We start from the raw sequence: 20,868 nt of genomic DNA, 5'->3' as shown, positions 1-20,868 counted from the left end.
GGGTAATGTCGCTCACTGTGATTCATCAGTTTGTATGAAGTGTAACCATTTCCTGCATGATGGATGTCAGGGATTTTTTTTTCTCTCAATTGTTTTTGAATTCCTTTAGATCGGGGGGATGATGTGTTGAATTTTGACCTACTTATAATCTACTTCTTGTTGTTGCAAGAGTGAAAGATTTCTATATAACACAGCTGCTACTTGAACAATTTGCTTGGGTCCCCAAAGAAAATTCTGCTTGTGGCCCAGTTAACCTTTCATGCAGCTTTCTCAGGGTTGTCTGCTGAATGTGGTGACAGGAACAGATCAGATTAGATTTCTTGAAGGAGATCTGCTTTGTTATTGTACATCTGTTTTGGGAGACATAATCTGACGTGAATCCCAACTGCAGACATGCACAAACTATCTGATGTGGTAAAGAGATAGAAGAGCATGCTGGAACACAATGGGTTCTCCAGCAAAGTAGCTCAATATTCCTGATTTTCTTTTTTAATTAAATAAGCAGAATGAGATTTTAACTGTATTTAAATAAGATAAGGAAGTTACTTTTATGTCTGAGACTGGGTTTTAAGTTAATTCCGGTGCGTAGCGATTAAATCCCTTTTTCTAATGTTGTCACAAATTATAACCTACGAACCTAAAAAGCCATTTAAGGAGATTACCCCAGACAGATCCTCCCTGAATCAATAGTGACTCAGACACTCAGCTGTATGTGCATGAAGAAACACGCTGCAGCCCTCTGTTTTGGGTTGATTACTGTCTGAGCAGCATGCAGAGACTTGCTTTACATATGTTGATAGCGGGATGGAGCGGGGGATGCTGACTCATATCTGAGCCAGATGAAAACACTAACAAAGCAGTGGTGTCTGGCACCAAATGAACAGTACTATAGGATAGGAAAAGTTTTCTGCATGTGTACACACAAACCGGGTGACCTGTATCATGAGTCATTGGGCCAGTTTGGCTCGTTTAGCATACAAAGATAGACCGTCAGTAATTATAGTGCAAATAAATGTCATGTTTGCTTATACCTGTTTGGAAAAGATTACTTTGACTCAAAACATTAAGTCAAAAAAAAAAAAAAAGATTACGATTCTTTTTAGTTCTTTGCAGTTTTCTTTTCTTTTTTTAAAAAAAAAAGAAAAACTAACTATGAAATGTGAATGGATGTGTCTAAAAAAGCCATAATGTAACAAATCTAATAATCATACAATATGGTTGATGTCTCAAGGTTTCACTACTTCCACATAATGTTCATTAATCAAAGTGGCACCTATTCAAAGTGCACCAATCCATCCTACAAGAAAAAAAAAATCTCAGAACATGACGTCACCACTTCCATACTTCAAATCGGGCGCGGTGGTAGAGCAGCGACCCATATACAGAGACTTTAGTCCTCGATGTGGATCTCATTGATTCGAGTCTTGGTCTGGTGATTTTTAGCGTGTGTCATAGCCCACTTTACTGTCTGACCACTGATAAATAAGGTCACTGGAGCTAGAGAAAACTGAAAAAAAAAAAACCCTTAAATACTGTATTTGATCTGAACTAAAAATAAAAAACAGCAAGGTCTGTGTCCCAGCATGCTTTAAGAAATGTAATTTGGATTTTTGCAATATCTAGGAGTAGGATTTTCTTCCATATGGTCTTATAGTTCCCCTTTTTTTATTTGATTCTCAGAATTTCTTGTTAAATGTTCTTAAAGACACACGATGAAAGCATTTCTGATTACTCAGCTCGTGTGTGGGTAGCTGAATTGTTCCTCATTTTTCAGTCAAACGAAAACTAGAAGTTGTTCTTACAATTTGTCCTCATATTTAACACATTTATGGTTAAATAAAAATATTTACGGTTAAATAAGAATATGTAATTAAATATTAAATCATTTTTTTTCTTTGAGACCATTTTCAAAATGTGAAACATTACAGATTAAACAAAATACATAATCTAATATTTAAAACTTCTCAGATTTTAAAGAATGTTTTCTGTGGCTTTGTTAAGAAATCTACTAGTATTTAGAGAGTAATCCTGCCATTGCTATTACAGTAAAATTATTACAAGGTTTTTCATTACCCAGGTATCTCAAATGAAGCGTGTATTTATGGGTAAAATGAAAGAGCTCAAGATCTTTGAATTTTTGTTGAGTGTTCAAGTGATGGGACAAGAATTGGGAAGTGGAAATAAAACCAAAGCCACAATCTTGTGATCCTCACAAGATTTATGACTTTGGAGTCAAAAATAATCAGAATCCTGTCCGGAGACCAAGGATCTCTCAGAGAGAGTTTCAGAAAGACCTGGAATTAGTTGGTTTGGCAAACGGCACACTCACTACACAAGTCTCCACTGCAGAAAGAAAAGCCTGAGGCTTGCTTAAAGATTGCGGATGGGGATCTGGATAAGCCAATGAAATACTAATGGGTCTGGTCAGATGAGAGCAAAATGAAACTCTTAGCCAACAGACAAACTATGTTGCCAAATGTCACCATACAACAGTGACATTTGGTTTTGGGAGAACCAGTAAATTATCTGCTAAACTGAGCTTAAAGTTATGTGGACATAACTAAATCTCAGATTACACAGAAGATGCTTCCAGAACCTTCAAGGTCTGAAAATGATTTGTTTTCAATAGGTAAGAACACACAATGCACATGACTACATTTTTCATACAGGGCACATCTTAAAGCTGCATTATTTAAGATTTATGTAAGATTGTTCTGCACATACAAAATAACTCTCAATAAACATGTTTAATTAGGAACCACTTCAGTGGAAACTAATAAATAAATAAACAAACAAACATATTAGCAAAGAAAAAAACATTAAAACCTTGCTTTTTCCAGCGTGAGTGACCAAGAAATAACAACCATTGCTTTTGTTGCCATGCTTTTGTAATAGTGGCCATTAGTTAATTCTCTTCAAGTAGCATTCTTGGCAATATTGCTGCAACAAATTCAAATAATTGGTCTGAATGACTGTTCTAAACAGGGTCATTGACTCACTTGTTTATTTGATTATGACTTTGAAACTTTGGAGATTCTGTTTCTGCTGTGCTGCTGTGTTAATTTTTGCCCTACAATATATCAGTGCTACAGCTGCCAGACCTTTTATAGCATGTTGGTTTAGTTGCTTAATCACACAGCCATCACAGAGGCTTCATTGTTATCCCTTTGCAGACACTTGTAATTTTACTTTAATATTTTCCCTAGGATGCCTTCTTCTAATATTTGCACGATAAAAATCGTAGGACAAAACAGTTTCTAATTTTAAAAACATTTACTGTAATTAGTTTAATCGTGTTCTACTGAGAAGTGAGTGATGGTGACGAGCTTCAGAAGAATGTCCCGCTTTTCTTCTGTGCCTACTATATAAGTCTAAGACAATTCAGTTTCCGTGGATAAGTGGGCTTTGACACTGAACTGATTTTTCGTAGCCGTTCAATAAATTGGAGCTTAGTTTTAATGTTTCTTACTTAATAAGAAACATTTCACATTTACTACAGAAATTTAATATTTTTAAGACAAATGAACAGAAATTAATATCCATTAATTACAAGCTGAAAGCGTAACATCAGCCGACGGCTGAAGAAACTCACTTACATTATAATACATCCGCATTAGTCATCAGTCATTAGTGCTGATGATGACTAATGCAGTTCATCAGCAGCACGTTGATATATGTACCGTTGCACCAATCGCCCTATTAAGGTTGCAGCGGAGTAACTGCATGCCATATAGTCAACAAATTTCAAGTGAGGTGGTGCCCATCAGTAGATTGTGTCAATAGACCTAATTCTCAAACCGTTTGTGTAAATGTGAGCAGACGTGCATGGAATGTGATTTTGTCTCGAAGTCCAGCCTCTGTGGCTGAGTGCGTGGGTGGAGGTGTGTTGGCCTGGAAGTCCCCTTCGTTTGTGTCTGCTTGTGTTTGTGAGAAAAGAAGACCTGCTGTTAGCGTTGCAGACGTGATTTCGAGCGCCATCGTTTCAATCAGTTCTATCGCACTGAAAAGTAAAGCAATCCATCTCTCAAGCAATAAAAGAAGGGGGAAACTAATGGGTATTTTTAAAACTGACTAAAGCAATCACCAAAGGTTTTCTTTGACGGGGTTGACATTGTGACATGACATCACCATGTGGGAACATTCTTTTGGCCATAAAAATGGTTGATCCAGAAAGTCCCTTGTTCATTGCCAAATTTAGTAGTTTGGTTGTGGTGAGCGGTGACGCGAGCATCACTGCAGTCTGTTGGATTGATGGAATTTCCTCAGTGTCTGGTCTGCATCTTTCAGCTTCACAGTGTTCCTCCTGAAAACCCTTACATAACTTGGTTGTTTTATTTATCTAAAAAGAAAAAAAAAATAACGTATTTTTGAAATTTGATTCCTACACAGTTAAATCTCTGCACTAATACTGCTGCACACCCCAGCAGCTGAAAATGGAAATACCTGTTTCTAACTACCAGCGGATTAAGTCACATCCAGCTCACCCTCTTTTGTTGCTTTTCTAAATGTTTGACTCCACCAAACTCACCAGTAAATCAAATATAAACCGATTCAGTTGATTTTTTTTCTCAATCATTTCCACAAAGGGAGAGAAAACTAGTGAATCCAGGAAAAAAAAAACATTCTTAACTGTATTTTTGAACCTTGAGGTATTACGTGTGCTTTTAATTTGAAAGATAAGCCGTCCATTTTTACTTCACCCAGGTGAACACCTACTGATGAGGACCTGGTGACTTGAGTCACCAAGGGGAGTTGACAATCTGGGAAAAAAAAAACAATGACTGGTGAAAAAGGAAGGGATTTAAGAGAGCAAAGGGGACCAAAAGGAGACGATTATTCCTCGCCTTGGCTACAAGGTTAGGAAACCAACAGAGAAACGACAGCATCTACACTAAGAACAAGCAGTAACTTTAACAGGAGAAGGAGATGCACCAAAAAAGAAGTGGTACCAGCCACGGTTATGGGAGTGAAAAAAACAAAAGAAAAGGGTGGGATCTTAAACTCTGCTCATGGAGTAAGTACTATGCTCCCTCTCAACCGTTGTTCCCAACCAGTGATGTTCTGGAAAAACAGCACCGAAGGACTGAATCCAGAGAGAAGGTGCAGAATATGTGCTGTGTTATTTTTTTACACACTGCCTGGGTTCACAATTTTATTGCATCTACTGATAGCCTCTCATAGCTACTAAGCACTTCTACACAGTGTGTGAAGTTTCACTGTGCTGTGTTAAGTGGAAACTCAGCCCGACAAACCTCTCATATTGTTTTAAAGCAGTCACATCTTTCCAGTGTTTCACAGACAACTGAATAAATGCTGAAACTGTTTTCAGAGATATTAAATATTGCACATTTCATGCTTTAACTGCACAATATTTCAATAGTCATCTTTGTTATTGCTGACTGACTGATTCAGAGCTCCCTCTGCTATTTGCAGTGTTCCATTATCACAGACCTGCTGGACTTGGGCAAACATAATGTAGTGCACTGTCTGGCAAATAAAATCAGAATACAGAATTTGCTTTGAAGTCAGTAGTGCATCTTGGGTATTTTTGACTTTTTAACCAGAGTGGAACTCATCTATTTATCCACTCATGATAATTAGCATTGCAGTGTGATTTTTCACACAGATATAAATCAATGTAACAGTGCCTTACAAAAAGTATTCATACCCGCTGAACTTTGACAGTTTATTATGCTGCCACCATAGCATGACTTTGCTGAACTTCAATAGGATTTTATGTGATAAACACATAAAATAGATTTCAAGATTTTTAATAACACCTAAGAATTCCCAAAATTTTGGTGTGCATTTACTGTACATTCAGACCTCTGTGGGTTAAAAAAAAGAAAAAAACAAAATCGATTTTCACACTATTTATTGCTGCAAATATGTTTGACACAGTTTGATGCCTGTACAGATTTAAATTTTTGGACCATTCTTTTTGCAAAGCAGCATAAAGCTAAGGTCAGTTGCGGAGCATCTAAAAATATTTATTTCAGTCGCGCCACAGATACCTATTTTTACACTTTGATTGTTTTTCTTTTTTTTTTTTTAAAGTATTTTGATTGAATCCATTAGTAGCTCTGCCTGTATGTTCAGAATTGTCATCAAACTGGGAGGTGAAACTCCTCCATAGTCTGAGAACTCTTTCAGCTTCTAACTGGTTTTTCCTTCAGAATTGCTCTGTGTTCAGCTGCATACATCAAGTCTGACGAGGTCCAGTGTCTCTGCTAAAGAAACCCATCCTCACAGCACGATGCCACCACCACCAACAACATGTTTTACAGTTGGTATACATTCTGGTTGATGAACAGTGTTGATTTTGCTCCTCTCATAATGTTTTGTTTGTAGGTCACAAAGTTCAACGTCTCACGTGGAGTTACAAACAGCACGTATGATGACTTTCTTTTGGCAATGTGGTTCTTCTCAGAACTCTTCCAAAAAAAAAGTACATTTTATGAAGCGTGTATTTCTAGGGCAATGTTTTTTTTTTAAAAAAAGCATTGTACTTGTTTTTCTAAGAGACCCAAATGGAGCTCAAAATGTAGAGACCTATACGAAAAGATACTTTACATAAAGCATTAATAAAGAAAAAATAAACATGTCCCCCATCAATCCCAAAGCCAGACCGCTAAAGGCAAGTGTTGTTCAGGTTTTAGATGGTTTTATGGTTCAGCTCTTTGGATTCTGCGCAAGTCAATGACCTGCCGAGGAAGAAATGCAACCATGTGAATCAACTTTGTTTGAGCAGGGACACATCTTAAAAATGTGTTTAGGTTTCCAAGTACCAGAAATAAACACCTATAATGCATAGATGCAGGCTCACAACTTAACATGCTCAAGTTGTGTTTAAATTGAAACGTCTTCAATGTTTAGCCAGAAGACAAAAGAGACATGGCTGACTCTTAGTTGTTTTAACCGTTTTAGTGTTTCTACAATAAATGATGCACAGTGGGTTATACTTTAGCTGAACTGTTAAATAGTTTTGTCAATTCAGAATGTATAATAAACTGTGAACATTACTGTTCATCTAGAAGAGACTGTGTGTGATCAGATGTAGAATATTCTTCCTCGCTGTAGTTTTTCCTCTTTGTTGGTCTGAGAACAAACAGGCATGTTTAAAATGATGCATAGAAATGCTGAGTCAGAGTCGTTCAACAGGTTTGGCGTTTTAGTTAGCTCCTCCACTGTGACACACATTCATTCTTACTTCGACTGAGAAAACTGTGACTGTTGCGTGTGTGATTAGAAACTGGAACGAAATGCCTCTTATTCACAAGTTTAGGCACTGTATGAGCAAAAAAGAAATGGCGAGAGTTGTGCTGTATCTACACTTGAGTTTATTTTGTCGCAGATGCAAAAGCACAGCACAAAAAAAAGTTGAGCCACACTCCCGTCCAGCCACAGATTTTAAGTACGTGGCTGTGGATCTGGGTGAAGAAGGAGGTGAGGCAACTTTGAGGCGCTGACACATTGTTGGTGTGCCAGTCACGTGTGTGTATGAGCTGCAGCTAACACCCACAAATGAGCATCTTAAATCGCTGTGGGATAAACAGTATAATATAGGAAGCGTTGCATGGCCAGCCACAATTATTGTTCCACTGGTAAAGATGTATGAAAAGCGTTAAAGTAAATGTATCTTTATGTGTTTTTCCAGGACGCTCCCAGCAATAAAGAAGGCGTTTCAGCAAGCTAATAATTAACAGGGAGGGTTGACAGCATGTCTCCTTATAATGACGGTGATTACCATCAATGTGATAAGATATGCTAACACGAAACGAAACAAGTGGCTTTGGGGAATCCTTGACCGTATGACCTGATGCAACATTGTGCAGCAGTATAAACAGGTATTTTACATTTCTTTTTGTCTTTACCCATAGTTCGTCTGACTCCTTTATTTACATCGTATGCTCGTTTGCGGTTGTGCTTTGGAGCAATTGTGTGGATATAAGATCCTCATGGTGCTACGCAGGAAGTGCAAGAGACTGCACTGGGATAAAAAAGGGGAAAACAATGACTCAACGCTTTGCTGTCATCACCACAACGTGTACGTGACACAGTGCTGTACAAGAAGTCATCTACGACTCCTATTGTAATTTGCTTCTGAGGACGATCAAACGTTATTCCTGGAACACTTCTCACACAGGACGTTGTGACACAAATGGCTTCACCGAGGTTAAAAATAGGAGAGACACGAGAGCGTCGGAGACGCAGACAGTGACAAATAACTAACTAAATTTGACCAACATTTCTTGACGTTTGTTCTTTGACATCAGAAGCTCTTTCAATTAACAATAGCAGCTTTTTCACTCAGTTTCAGTTCTCGTGATTATTTAGGCTTTGTCTGTCAGGGCCATTTAAAACCTTGAACTGTTCTAAATTTTTATCACTTTGCGACCTTCAACGTCACAGGGTTTTACTGGGATTTTATGTGAAACTCAAAATAAATCATAACTTGGAAATGGTAGAGAAAATGATTTATGTGAACCACCACTGGGTCAGCACTACATATAATTAAATTTTGCTGCAGCTACAGCTGCCAGTCTTATTGGGTACAGTATGTCTTTACTAGCTCTGCTCATCGAGAGACTGGAGGTTCTGCACATTCTTGTTTGCAAAATTCTTTGAACTCAGTCAAACTGGATGGATAGCATCTATCTTTCCTCAGATTCTAAATTGGATTTACATCTTGAATATGAATGGACCATTCTGACACATGAAGTTGTCAGGATAATTTACTGAAATAAATTGTTTTGTGCTTTGGCTGTATGTTTAGGGTTGTTGACCTGCTGAACCATCAACTCAGTTTCAGACTTTTTGTAGCTTCTGATAGTTTATTTTTTCTTCTTTTTTTCCTCTTACCTGTCTCTTATCTCTGTTCAAAAAGTAGATTTGTCAGATTTGTATTTGTGAAACAGTTGTAGACCAGATATCATTTGCATTCCACCTCATAATTATAGACTTCTTCGTGTTGACCTATCAGATAAACTCTCATTAAAAGCTTTTTATTTTTTTATGTTTGTAGATAAATTTAACAAGTCAATTAAATACATTTGCAAATCGGTGTTTGTACTTAACGTCTGGATTTTACAGTCAGTATTTTTTGTTTCAGAAGTTTTACCCTGAGGTTAATTTTGAAAGCCGTTACACAAGATCAGCTCTTCCCCTCAACGAGTTCCTGAAAAAGCTGGTAATATCCGGCTCCACAGCTGTGTGGGTTGCTGAAAGGCCTTCCGGCTTATATATAAAAAAGTATTGTTTGGTAATGTTTCATTACGGGTACAGTGATGGCATTTTATATAGAGAAAATCACATTAAAAGTAACAAGGACAAAAGTAGAAGTTAGACAATTTAGAAATTGGTCTAACTTCTGTTAATCGAAATATATTTAAAATATGTTTGTCAATTCCCGGTGGTTTTTATTATTATTATTGTTATTATTATTATTATTAGTATTAGTATTAGTATTGTTATTATTATTGTTATTATTATTTGTAGAATGTTTAGCAGTTTTACCATGCATGAGAGTAGAAAGAAAAAAAAAGTTCCGAGTTGGTTGACGTCAGTGTGGAGTTTTTACAGTCAGCGAGGATCTGGGAAGTCACATCATCTGCTGGTATTTTCTGAACTCCATCTAACTTTCAAAGGATGTAGATTTTAGGCTTCCATCAGCCATCTGTAAACCACAATTATCAAAATTACCAGAAATAATAATAATAAAAAATAATAACTTATCGGCCTATGTGTAGTGAAACCCTGCAATATATGAGTTTTGCTTTTCAGTTTAAATTACTCAAAGGTTTTGGATGATATTCTAATTTCCTTTTTCGCTAAATGAAAAGTGAAACCTGTCTCTAAGCAGAATATCCAAGAGGTGAAGGTTCAGTGACTCATAAGCTACATGTCATTAAAGAGACAACTTGAGCTGTGGCTGATACTACTTACAGCCTGATAAGAAATTAAAGTTTAGATTAGATTGCTACCTTAACTTCCACAATTTATTTTGCCATCAGGAAGCCTTATTAATCTACACTCTAAATTGTACAGAAGGCTTTGGTGTAGTTTTTCCGTGGCCACTAGGAGGCATAAGAGAGACGACTTTAGGTGTGAGGACAATGCAATTCAATTTCAATTCAAGTAGACTTTCTTTATTCTTTGTGATTTTTCACTTACAGCGAGAGAATTTGCTCTCCCTCATATTCATGAAGCCTAAGAAAAAAAAGAGAAATTGCAGGAACAAAAATAAATAAAAAAAATTAATGACAATAACTTGCCTGAGCAGTATTACACGGTTTTGAATAAACAGAAAAGTAAAAATATAAATGGCATTATAGTAAGGCACCTACTATAACTTCCCCACCGTGTTTACGTATGCGACAGGAGATGCACAACCTCTTCACTTCTGTTTTTTCTTTTTTTTTACCTCAACAAATTGTGCAGGCGTAGACTCTCTGAGTGACTGTGAAAAGAGCAACGTGATGTGTTTTGAGCTAAATGTTTAGCGTCAGACTCAGCAGCGAGGGGATGGAGAGGCTGCAGCCATGCATGTGGCTTGAGCCTCTCAGAGAGATAATGTGTGTAGTCGCCCGCCCTCCTCCTCCCGCATCAGCACCATCCCTCAGGACTGCATGAGACGTCTGGGGGAGCAGAGGGGTATAACTGGGGAGATGGCGCAGTCACTGGCCCATGTAATAGAACGATAGAGAGGTGGGGCGGATGCGCACACTCATGCATGCACACACACACACACATCCACACAAACACACACACGCACGCACACCCACACACACACGCACACACACACACACACACATTTGTAAGTTACAAGGTGAATATTTTGAGCAGAGTAACCAGGAGAGCAGAAGTGATTCATTTCTTTTTGTTCTTCCATCTTCTTCAAGTATTTGTGTTTGGCCAAAGTTATGCATTTTTTTGTTTTGTTTATTTACCAGATTGTGCTATGAGTTTAACTTTCACATGTTTTTTTTTTTTTTCGTTTTTAGCAACATAAAATGGGTTGAAAAGACTGTCTGACCCTGAATTTACTAAAAGATGGCTTGAATAAGAAAACAGTACAGTGAGTTTCTAAAGAAGAAACATTTGCAATAAAATGAAGATGTTTATTTTTACTTTAATTATGCAATAAAATAAAAAAAATATGCATTATTTACACTATCAACAGATAACTGCATGGCAAAATTCATAAAACTGCACAGCAAAATTTAATTCAAAGAATAAAAGTCTTGAGTGACTTTAATTCTTTGATCAAAGTTGAAATGTTGAACATGTATAGCACTAGCTTCATTTCAGTTTATTTTCATGTCTTTAATTCACATAAACATAATTTTGAAGCTGCAGTCGGTAACATTTAGAAAAATATGTTTCTTACATGTTTGGTAAAACTCTCACTGCACTGTGACCGTGTGACATGAGACAGATGATTTGTGAAAAGACCAAGCTCCACCTCCTCCATGTAGTCCTACTGCCAGCTACAGAAATACACGCCTCTGTCAGAAACAATCAATCAGAGCCAGACGGAAGATCTTAGTGTTGTCAATCACCCTTGCATATGCGCATCTCAACATTGCCAGTGAAAACATATGCAGACCTCAGGTTTGAAATTGGACAAACACTCAATAATTCATTGAAGGAAAATCAGTAAATTCACAGGAATACATTTGGCTGGTCTAACATATTTATTCATGTTTAACAAATGAACTAAATGTATACAGTGCTTTGCTAGTCAAACTGACCAATATAATCCCTTTACGCCAAAGTCCCATTGACATGCAGATTACCAGGCTCCTCGGGGTCAAGCATTTTGCCCCTGGGCAGTCGACTGTGGAATTCTGGAATTGAACCCACAACTTTCCAACTGGAAGAGAACTCCACTTCCCTCTGAGACCAGATCGCAATTGTCTAGTCCAACACAGGAGTCAAAAACGAAGGCCCGATTGTCTGCCAGTTTATGTGGCAGCAGCACTGCAAGCGTCATGTGAGAAATTCCACTTACAGTCAGTAAAGGCTAAGGCATAAATCACCATTACTCTCAGATTGGACCCACCCCCTGTTCACTCCACAAACCGTCCACCTGCGGATGAGACGCCCTGCTAACATGTCACCACTAGATGGCACTGTACCAGCAGCAATTCCCCCCTTCTCAGAGCACACTGACCTTATTCCCTATCTATCTAATTACACATTAGACCTGTAATACGCCATTCCGCATCCAGAGGCCTCAGATGAATGGCTTCCCCCTCCCTCCCTTCCTCTTTTCATTTCTCTCTCTCTCTCTCTCTCTCTCTCTCTCTCTCTCTCTCTCTCTCTCTCTCCCATCTTTTCCTCCTCTACCATCCCAGTTTTCACACTGTTCTGACCAGCATACCTCAATTACTGTCACGGGCAGACCACAACATTGGGTTGGTGGGTGGAGCGGGGTGTAGGGGGTAGAAGGTGCATGAAGGGAGGGAGCAAAGAGGGGAGAGAGATGGATGCGATGGGAGGAGGAGACAGTTGGTGACATACCAGCACATGGTACATGTTTACAGGTGTGCTCGTATGTGTGCGGGCATGCGTGCCTGCTTCCCGACTGTGCATTTGTGCGTTTCTTTGACATGCCCATGGGGCAATTGCTTGCCACATGCCAGCGCTGTTGGAGCAACAGTGCTGTGACAACAACGATTTGACATTTGTGAAAGATAAATATATTCCACTTAGAGTGAAGCTGTTGCCACTCACTAGTGTGGCTGAAAATATATATATATATATATATATATATATATATATATATATATAAAAAGCTGAAAAATATAATGACACTAGTTGCAACAATCATTCAGACATTTCCAGTCCGCCGCATTAACTCCTAACTGCTAAGTTTACAATTTCAGTGCTTCCCTAATTTTTGTGATGGTCCAGATGTTTGTGTTAAATACAGTTGCAAAACTTTGAAAGCTTTGTTGTAGTAATTATTGGCAAATGTCAATGAACTGTGCAGACTTGCCAGACTCACTCTTGCATTTGTTCTCAAGGTGGGGCAGATGTTTGGATATATTTTAATAGGCTAATAGAAAGTTTATTCTGGAGTAAAACTCTGCAAAAGTTAGAAAGGGTTTGAGAGAACAGAAAGCGAAAAATGCACACACAAACAAACAGAATGGGTGCAGTTTTACTCCAAATCCAAATACTAACAGTAATCTATTGCTGCTCATTCACTCCCAAAGCTTTACACTAGCGAGGACAAGAAGTGACGTTCAGCCTCATTAGGATTGGGCTTTGGCCTACAATATGACTAATTTACCCTGAAAAGGGCTTAAAACTGTGCAAAAACACAAAATGTTCAAAAAGTCTACACATTTGTTTTTCTCTGAAAAAAGAAAACAAAACGTATCAGGAGAAAACTACAGTATGGTTCTGCATTGTCATAATAATAATAATAATAATAATAATAATAATAATCCAGTGATCAGTTTCATGGATCATCAAGATGCATTTAGGCAAATGAAGAATTATGGAGTCTCAAAACATTAAAAATTGCTTTGTAGCCCTTTCCATACTGATAAATGTCAACAGGTTTGTTTCTTGACTATTTTGATTTTAAAAAAATGTTTGACCTGATAAAGGTGTGGTTAATCACAATTCATTTATTACTTGACACGATAGGCTGTTATTTTTCTATTTAAAAGCTACATTTTGTATTTGCGCAGGTTATAATTGTCTTATTTTCACATTTATGTGAGACAGAAATGGTCAAACGCAAGAAATCGGCAAGAGTTCAAATATTTTTTTCACAGCAGTGTAAATGTGCCACTGAGGAATTAGCTAAAAACAAATATTTATTAACACGATATTTTTAATCTACACAGAATAAAGTATGAGATTATGTTTTAAGACTTTTTGCACATTTTCCCCGTATTAACAAATCTGTCAGTACCTGCACTATGTTTCCTACAGACCGTAAACCAGTAGTTGCTCAAAATGCATTGAGCACCTTTTAAAGCCCATTAATTCATCTCAGCATTTGTGTTTGGAGATGCTTTCATCAAGCAGTGATTCTAACAGGTTCGAGTTCACTTCAGTACGACTTCATGTTGAAATCCAGGAGCACTGCATCAGTCTTCATTTAGAGTCCGAGTCTCGGTGATGCACTTGCAGAGATCATACAATTATTTACACACAAAAAAAAACCCAACCTAATCGTAATGACATCTTAATGTGTGGAGATGTCAAAATAGGAACTGAATCCATGTAGCAACGATACAACGGGGAATTTGCAAACCTCAAAGTCTGAGAGTATTCCAGACATCTGCAGAACCTCTACAAAGCAACGGAACAATTTGTGCATGTGTGTGTGTGAGCAGTCTGAGGTTCTACTGGGTCAATCATGGTAATTTCCCCATTTTTTAGATAGCATCATTTTGAGCTTAGGCCTGCTTCATTACGAGGCTTGTTCACGCATCCTAGCTGTGAAAAATACTTCATACATAAAATCCCTAATTTCCTGTCTGGGTGTGTGTGAGTAATTGAATAATTTCCCACAGAGGAAAGATAAAGATCAATCACGAAATTTTTTTCTTTTTTTTCTTTTTGCAAAGTTTTGGCCAATGTAGCCACAAACATTAGTGAAAACATGCAGCACAGCGTGATTCTTTTTTTGTTGTTGTTGTTTTGAGGGGGGATATTGTTTGGACAGAACATTCAGAATGCAATTTATTTTATTGTATATTTTGAGTCCCACAAATACCGTTACAGCTCCTCTGATCATTCTTGATCTGACGCTGATGATTTTTATTTAATGTCTCCAAACACAGGTAAGATCAATGTATCAAGATTCCTGATCAAAGATCCGGATTTGGATTTGGGTAAATCACTAAATGATTTGCTGATTTATCCAGGGCAGCTACCTTTTCCAGACCAGGCTTACTTTATCCTGGTGCCTTATTTGTTCAATCAGTTGCCATGCTGATCAGAAAACAATGAGCTTTGTGAGTGATTCTGTTTTGTTGGCTTAATTTTATTTAAGAAATTGCTAAGCTCCCCAAAGTAGGTATTTTTTTCTGGACTGTTGTAATCATTAAATTATTTTCATGGTCATTGAACTCCCGAGATTCGTTATATTAGTGGGTGGATGGTGGCTATTTGGCATTCAGATATATATTTTTTAAATCTCAATCTGAACTTGTTAAACTTTGGTGTTTGACACTTGTCACTGTTTTGTTTCAAAAATGTTCTTACTGGTATTTGTCAATGACAAAGGCTCCATTGCATTAAAAAGTGAATATGCATACTTTGTGGCTGCAAATGCATAGTATAAGTACTTGTTGCAATTCGACAGTATAGTGAAAGTCGCAGTATATCCACTTCCAAAAACTAACTCACAGCAGTGATGCTGTTACCCAGCATTACGTGTTCAAGCTGGTGACTAGCGTGAGAATCGGGACGTGCCAGGTGTTGTTCTTCCATACAGTTCTCCATGGCACTCCTGAAGGCCCAATTTGTTAAATAAATCAACTGGTTTAAAAAAATTGTCAAATTAAATTGTAATTGCATAATGTATCTCATGGTTGAAACCCATTTGCTCAGTTGTGGTGTTGCTTAACCCACAAAGCATTTTCCTTAAAATTGAAGCAGTTTTAAGGAACATTGTAAGGTATAAGTTACCTTACAGTGTAAGGTAACTTATACCTTATGCATATTTTATGCATTAAAATAATGGATAAAATATGCATTATTTTATATAATGCATATGCATTATATATATTATGCATATTTTATTATAAACATTTGTTTTTTTACACATTTGTTAAAACTGTCACTATATGACAGATAATCTATGAAAAAAAAAAAGATCTTCTCTGCCTCCAGCCGGTGCTGTGATTCTACTGTCATCTGCAGAAATACACTGTTCCCAGTCAGAAACAACCAATCAGTGCTAAGATCCTTCTCCTGAATCTGATTGGTTGTTTCTGACGTGGAGTGGTGTATTTCTGCAGATGGCAGTAGAACCACTGAGAGAAGGCAGAGGAGCTTGATTTTTTTTCCCCCACATCATATGTCGTACATCAAGACACAGTGACAGTTTTAACAGACATGTAAAAAAAACTGCAGCTTTAACAATGTGGGGCCATTAAGAGGAAATAAACCAGCTTTCAAGTTGCATAAGGTTTATTTCCAAGAAGGACTGTTACAACAACAACAACAAAAAGGAATAACTTTTTCCTGCAAACCAGAATGAAGCATTCAGGAAGCCGCTGTTTCTCTGATGCCCTTTTGCCAATTCCTCCAGTTTGTCATTTAGATTTACTAAATCATGGCATTACTTGCAACACTAATTCCTCTCCTAACCTTTTTACCTCAGTTTCTTTAATCTGCTTCAGCTGCACAAGAGGTTGAAAAGGCTTTTTAAGGCTCCGGGGAGGAGGTGAAAGGGTGAAGAGCGGGGTGGATCTGCGGCACATTGTGGCTGCACATTAATTGAATGGGCTTGGTCTCTGAATCCCTAATTAGGGACAATGGCTGTGACATGGGCAGTGGAGATGCAGAGAGCTCTTCTGGGAGGTAAGTGGGATGTTGAAGGACACACTGTAAAAAAAAACGGCCTCATTTTACGGTAAAAAACTGGCAGCTGAGTTGCCAGAAGTTTACCGTCTTTATACGGTAAAATTCTGGCAACCAAAACTGCCAGTTTTTTACCGTATTTCTAAAATACGGTAAAATTCTGGCAACCAAAGCTGCCAGTTTTTTACCGTATTTCTAAAATACGGTAAAATTCTGGCAACCACAGCTGCCAGTTTTTTACCGTATTTGCTAAATGCAGGATTTTACCGTATTTTAAAATACGGTAAAATTCTGGCAACCACAGCTGCCAGTTTTTTACCGTATTTTGTAAATGCAGGATTTTACCGTATTTTTAATATACGGTAAAATTCTGGCAACCACAGCTGCCAGTTTTTTACCGTATTTTGTAAATGCAGGATTTTACCGTATTTTTAAAATACGGTAAAATTCTGGCAACCACAGCTGCCAGTTTTTTACCGTATTTTGTAAATGCAGGATTTTACCGTATTTTTAATATACGGTAAAATTCTGGCAACCACAGCTGCCAGTTTTTTACCGTATTTTGTAAATGCAGGATTTTACCGTATTTTTAAAATACGGTAAAATTCTGGCAACCACAGCTGCCAGTTTTTCACCGTATTTTGTAAATGCAGGATTTTACCGTATTTTTAAAATACGGTAAAATTCTGGCAACCACAGCTGCCAGTTTTTTACCGTATTTTGTAAATGCAGGATTTTACCGTATTTTTAATATACGGTAAAATTCTGGCAACCACAGCTGCCAGTTTTTCACCGTATTTTGTAAATGCAGGATTTTACCGTATTTTTAAAATACGGTAAAATACCGTACTTCCTAAAATATTTTAAAAAAAATAAAATGTGGTTTTGCCGTAGTAAATACGGTCATGCTGACTGAGGCATAATATCTACATGAGTGAAAAACACATCCAGACTGTATGATATATTGACATTTTATTGTAAACCCTCCCCCCCAAAAAAAACTTATGGTAAATTACTGGTCTCTGTTCCTACCAGAATTTTACCATACAAATTATAGTACAACAACCAAGGAAGTGTAACTTGTCAAGCATTTCTATACAGAAAGTTATAAAGAAAATAATTTCTAATTAAACAAAAATACAGATTACGAGTAATCCACTTAAAGAAACAATTTCTATTTAAAAAGTCAAGTTAAAAAAAGAACTGATTCTATTTTCTGTCCAGTTTCCTCACGGTATTACTGAGATCTGGAAAACAAAAACAAAACAAACAGTATGTGTCCACATAAGAGATAACATATTGTAGAAGACAAAATGGTGATAAAAGGATTCTTGTTCTGGGTTGAGAGTCACAAGTCGCTGAGATCAGACGTTGCTCAGGATGGTTGTAGTCTTCCCAGTCACAGGTTGAAATTGAGACTCGCATGTTGTCAATCGGGTGTTTCCTCTCTGCTGGAAAACAAAAAGAAAAAGTTAGAAAGATGCACTACATGAACATCTTATTCGCTTAAATGTTTGTTTCACCTTTGTTGACTTGCATATGGACACAGGTACTTCAACCAGGTGGTGTGATCATTTCTGACTGAAAATTCAGTAGTTAAACCTTTGTTTGTTGTCAACAGGTGTGATCCTCTGGTCTGCAACCAGACAAAATACACAAACAAAAAACAAATAAAAACAAATATAACTGTTTTAGGCAATTTATGAAATAGATACTCACCATTTATCTGAGTCTCATGAAGGCCAATAGGTTGTCTTCAACCATTTATGTAAGTTACATTTCCTGCAAGCTAGCAGAAACAAAGCTGTAAATGTGAACACTTTTCATACAGGCAAACAAATTGATACAGCTGAGACAATTTATGCTAGGTTAGTTTTTCTCAGTCACTTTTGGTGCATTTCTCAAGTCATTGTTGGCATTTACAAAACAGTAAGCGCATTTCTCAAAACAATTTGTAGAAACAGGAAAAATAGCATTTGTTTGCTTTCAAAATCCTTAGTTCAGCTCTTAAAATTCTGTCTGTTAACATATCAGTGACTCAAAATAATAAGTTATAGTCTCTCTATGTACAGATAAGACAGTCAAATCGATTAGTCATGAGAAGAGACTACAAAAGGATCATTTACGCCAGTGTTTCTCAACCCTGGTCCTCAACGCCCCCCTGCTCTGCATGTTTTAGATGTGCCTCTACTCCAGAACAGCTGATTCAAATGATTGGATGACAATCAAGTACTGCAGAAGCTTGTTAATCATCCAGAGATACAATTCAGGTGTGTGGCAGAAGGGAAATACCTAAACCTGCAGGACAGGGTGACGCTGAAGACCAGGATTGAGAAACACTGATTTACGCTTTTGCTATAATTTATTCATGGACCATGCCATGGTGATTCAGAAAGAAAAAGACAGAAATGCAGAGAACAAAAAAAGTAGAAAAGGAGCCACAGGACAATCTCCTCAAGGAAAACTGTACAGTGCTGTAGAAATTACATTACATTTTAATTTCCATAGTCACTTTGTTCCTTAACTCCACTGAGGAATCTTTTTTCCTCAGTGGGGTTAAGGAATGAACAGTAGGGTGGGAGGACCTCCATCAGCATCATGTTGTGGGTCTCAGCCATGTCCTGATGTTGGACTGATGGAAACTGGCAGATGTCCTCAGCCTCTTCTGACTCTTCTTCTGCTTTCCTCCCAACTATTTCCTCCTCAGCCTCACTCCTCTTCTTCTCTCTGGCTGTTCACTCTGCCCAGATACTTGTTCATCAGTTCTCAGACATGTAACATTGTGTTGTGTTCTGACTATATAGAGCATAATGTTGCCAACTGATGGTTCACAAGATGCACCTCCAATCTGTTTCAGAAAACTGGTTGATCGTTGGTTGAGCTAATGGTTCATACACTGACCTGTTAGAGAAACTCAGGACTCACTTGGGAGCAATTTACCAATTCAGGACAGATTTAGAAAATAATAGAATATAAATTAATTAATATATGATTCACATTATGACAACTTTAAGACTTATGCATGTTAAGACTTACACAATGAACTGATGCTATTTTGGAAGTTGAGAATTCAACACAGACACGTTGTTGTCCTGTTGTCCTCATTTTCTGTATACACCCTTTATCCTCCGGGTCAAAATGACCCGTCTTCAATAAACCCCCAATATAAGCAGCTTAATTGAATTTTAAACACCAAATTCTATCTTGTATATTGTCACTCACCACAAAATGTGTGAATACTTGACTTTTCCCTCTCCACTTGAATTTCTATAGCTTAAGAAAAAAAATGTGCAAAATGAGTTTCGAATGCATTTTTATTCATCACAGTGACTAATTTTCTTTTACTTTTCTCCAGTGAACAAGAGGATGTACAATACAAAAATATGAAAAATAACATAACCCATTCAACTAATTGGCACATGTAGGGCAGTATGCAAGTGCACAGCCTTTGCAGATATATTTCTTACACCTGCAGCACACAGTATGTGTTTTACAGTCTGAGGGCAGAACTGACATCTCTTCCTCTTACTTGGCTTAGCTGAGGAAGTGGCTGTGGTAGATGGATCCTCAGGTTGATCAGGAGCTGCTGCACTCTGAATAGCTTTCACAACTGCTGCTGAGGCTTCTGTGTGGGGGACATGCTTCCTTCTTTCAATGAGTGGAGTTACAAGTGCCTTTCCTAGCTGCTCCAGGAACACCCTCTTCTTGTTGTGCTTATGAGACATCCAGGTTGGGTTGATCTCTATCCAAATCACAAAGGCATTGTAGGAGGACACATCAATGATGTTGTGGAAGATGACCAGGGGCCAGCGGGCAGTCATTCTTCTGCAGCTATATGCTCCAATCACCTTATCTAGGTTGTCCACACCTCCTTTGTTTCGGTTTTATTCCAGGATGATGATTGGCTTCCTGTCCTCACGGTCACTAATGTCGCCGTCTTTGTGCAGTGTGCTCAGAAGAACTACATTCTTGTTTTTCTTTGGGAGGTAGGAAACTAGAGTGGTGGTGGGTGTGAAGGCAAACTTTGAGGAGAAGACCTCTCTCTCCTTTGACCCAAGCAGTGCAGGTGGGAGCTCAGGCTTGTTCTTTTGAACTGTACCAACCATGGTGATCTTCCTCTTCAGGAGCTGCTGTCCGAGTTCATAAGAGTTGAAGAAATTGTCACATGTCACATTGTGACCCCTCAGTCCCTCTGTCACATCAAGCACAACTCGCAACCCCTGGTTCTTCTCTGGGCATCCACTGGTTGACTTCCCAGTATAGACTTGCATTTTCCAAGCATAGCTTGATTCAGAAGCCACCCATGACTTG

Source organism: Poecilia mexicana, unplaced genomic scaffold (assembly GCF_051168715.1).
Source record: "Poecilia mexicana isolate PSO_F unplaced genomic scaffold, ASM5116871v1 scaffold_1, whole genome shotgun sequence".
NCBI classification, from domain to species: domain Eukaryota; kingdom Metazoa; phylum Chordata; class Actinopteri; order Cyprinodontiformes; family Poeciliidae; genus Poecilia; species Poecilia mexicana.
This window is presented reverse-complemented; position numbering follows the sequence as displayed.